Source organism: Bos indicus, chromosome 23, assembly GCF_029378745.1.
Source record: "Bos indicus isolate NIAB-ARS_2022 breed Sahiwal x Tharparkar chromosome 23, NIAB-ARS_B.indTharparkar_mat_pri_1.0, whole genome shotgun sequence".
Classification (NCBI taxonomy): domain Eukaryota; kingdom Metazoa; phylum Chordata; class Mammalia; order Artiodactyla; family Bovidae; genus Bos; species Bos indicus.
The window spans coordinates 53,843,456-53,847,004 of NC_091782.1; positions in this window are offsets into that span (position 1 = coordinate 53,843,456).

The window sequence follows — 3,549 nt, forward strand, 5'->3', positions numbered from 1 at the left end:
CGTGGAGGAGGCAGGGGTGGGGGGGGTGGAGACCCGTCGGGTGGGGAGACCCGGGGCGGGCAGAGACCTGGGGGGCGGCCGGCACAGAGATGTGGCTGACAGCAGCAGCCTTCACTGCTTAATGCAGCTGCCGAACACCCTTGGAGAAGAGATGCTGCAGAAGATGCATCCCGAAGGAGAGGCCAGCCCCATGGGCGAGGGGGGCTCAGGAGATCAGAGAGCAGAGGGGCTGAAGGCTGACCTCAGGGGGTTAATGTTGTTACGAAGGAAGGGGCTCGTTCCCTTCAACACGTGACCAACCATTTCTCCCCCTTATTCCGAAAGTCCTGTCTGGGGAAGGTCCCTTTTGTCATAGTCTAGGGTCTTCCCCCAAAGCCAGACGGGAGGGAGAGGTCCACAGGCTGCCCAGTCTCCCTAAGGAGCCGGGATGCGGGTTGGGGAGCAGAGGGTCTGTCTGATGTGCTGGGAGCAGGTCCGTCAACCCGGTCTTCACTGAATTGCTTCCCGGGAGGACTGTGGCTGGGCGACGCCAGGACAACCCAGCAGCTGCAGGTCCGAGGTGCCGCCCCGGACGTGGCCACACCGGGTCCGTGGTACCTGCTCTGTGCACTGGCAGGGGTGGGCCTGGGCCAGCGCTCCACCCCTCTGTCAGGGGCGCCTGACACCCCGCCACCCCTCCATCCTCCCTCACCCTGACCAGCAGTCACGGCTCGCAGGCGTCCACCTCCGTTGGCTCTGCTCGCCAACGGGTTGGGTCAAGTCACGTAGCATCTCTGAACTACAGTTCCTTGCCTCCCTTTGTGAGGATCAAGCGAGTGCTACACAGACAAGAAGACTTCCATATCCCCGGGTTCTGCACTCACAGACTTAACCAACTCTGGATGGAAAATATTTGAAAACAAATTCGAGAAAGTTCCAAAGAGCACAACTTGAATTTCCTACACACTGGCAAGCATTTACAGGCGTTCATGTTGCATTTACAGCAGTCTACGCAGCATTCACACTGCATTAGGCGTTACACACCGTCCAGGTGACTTGACGTGCACGGGAGGATGAATACAGGAAGGGCACGTGTGATATGAAGGGGTCTCGAGCATCCCCAGGTTTTAGATTTCACGGAGGTCCTGGAACCCACCTCCCCATCAGACACCAAGGGGTGACTGTATGCTACCTGCTGCTTCGTGGACACTCCATGGATCGTAACTTTTGTTAGTAGTTGGCACTGATGGAAATTTCTTGGAACTTCATATTAAAAGCGGAGAAAACCACACAGAATCTCTGAGGCCTCAGGGTGCTGACGTCCAGCCCAGCCCCGAAGCCCCCTTCCTAGCCCTTTAGACCATGGTTGGCAAGTCAGAGCAAAGCTGTGGTGGGAACTCCGGACGGAAGGACAGAAGCTCACGACTGAGGTTCTAGAGCAGAGGGCCCGAGGCCTGAGGCGGAAGCGGGGCAGCAACGCCCAGCCCTGGGGAGGGGCCCCGAGGGGCGCGGCCGGCCAGCCTCGGTGCCGACCCGAGGCCTGGCTGTCTGGGAACGGATCACAGTCAGGGGAAGCCGTGCGGTTTAGAAAACAAGGGCTTGTTTGTCGTCATATTCCTCTGGAGCCCGAGGCAGCAGTGTGGGTCCCCAAACCACCGAAACTGGGCAGGAGCCACGCCTGCCCTGGGCGCATGTGTGCCCGTCCCTGTGCCAAGCAGCCGCCTCCTCCAGGCAGGACGTAGGGGTGCCAGTGGCCCGGTGGGCTGGGCCCATGAGAGTGCACAGGCCTCCCCCAAACCTGGCAGCGGTTGGGGGGCGTCCACGCCCCCTCTGTCCTTGCATGAGCCTTCCCCTCGAGGTTCCCATGGCTTCCTCTGGGGCGTGCACAGCACAACCCTTGTGGCTTCACCCTGGACCCCAAGGCCGTCAGAGGCAGACGGGAGAAGACCAGGCGGAGCCCCTCTTTTGCGTGGAGCTGGAGGGAAGGGGGTTTAGCACGTCACCTGCGGGAATGACCGCAGCCCGTCCTGAAAGCAGACCTCAGCGTGTTTCCATGGCGACGCTGTGGCTGGGTGTTCAGGAGGCAGGAGCATGCTTTGTACCAGCACTGTCCACAGCGAAAGTCAGAGTCCCTTCCACGCAGGAGTCCGCCCCCGGGGCCCCGCTGGCCAGGGTCCCCCGAACTCCAGTCTGCTCTCGTCCGTGGTCCCCGCCGCCCTGCAGGCCCCTGGCAGGAAACCAGTGACCCCCATGGCCGTGGACCCACCAGGGCCCGTTCCTAACCCTCCCCACCCTGAGCGCGAGCCCCTCCAACGGGAGTCCAGGGGCATCTTTGGGGGTTTCTCCCTAAACCTGGGAGGGAGACTTGTGGCTGTTTGTGTACTTTGCTCCCTGAACCCCAAGGACATCTGGGGAAGGCTGTGTGCTTCAGCGGCTTAATCACCCCCATTAGGGTTAATTACCGTAATTACTGCTTCACAGTCGTAATTGTAGCTCCTGCTGTCTTTACAAGGATCTCTGAGGCCCTGCGAGGTTTGCGCGGTTGTTTACACGGTCTTTGATTCTGTTTGTGCTTCACACTGTTTACTTCTTGCTCCCGAGGGCTTGGCTGGGCGGCCCGCTCAGGACCGGCGAGGCCCGCTCAGGACCGATGCGGCCTGCTCAGGACTGGCGTGGCCCACTCGGGCTCAGGATCGGCGTGGCCCACTCAGGACCGGTGCGGCCCGGGCTCAGGACCGGCGCGGCCCGGGCTCAGGACTGGCGCGGCCCACTCAGGACCAGCGTGGCCCGCTCAGGAGCAGTGCAGCCCGGGCTCTGGGCTGGTGCTCAGCTGCGTGACACTGTCAGCCTGCGACGGTGGAGGTCACGGACCAGCCCGGCACAGCAGGTCGTGAAAATGCACAGTCACCCTGCAGACCTCACGACCACCAAAACACTCCTGGAGACTCACTGTGAGTCTCAAAAACGGCACATATTCAGGCCGGCCCCACCACCCCTCCCCGAGTTACCCCAGAACAGATACCCGGCTGTTCTCATGGCTTATTGAGACTGGTGAGGGTTTTCCCATTTGTAGTCTTCCGGTTTGAATTACCTTCTCAAGTGTTCACTCAGGCTTCTATTGAAGTGTTTAATAATAAAATCCATTACTTATGAGTGTAAATATGTAACTTCATTTATTATTATAGTAAAAAATTTAACAGTAGTGGTAATTAATAACGAGAATAGACATTTAGGAGGCCTTCCCTAAGTGCCTTCCGCAGGGCTGATGCTGTCGTGTTTTCTCTCTTTTAATCCTCACTGTCTGGTGAGGTCTAATCAATTATTATCCCCATTAAAACGATACAAGCTTATGAAGGTTAAATGAGCCACACAAACTCACACAGCTAGTGACACAGTCTGGTTTATTAAGAGCTTGACTTGGAATCTTAACCACTTGCCTGTCATATTAAGTTCTCGCCTTCTGGTTGATTGTTCGTTTTTCACTTTAACCAATGCTCTTCTTAATGTAGAAAATTTCAGACGTTCATATAGTCCTGCACATTTATCTTTCATTATTGTATTTTTTTGTGA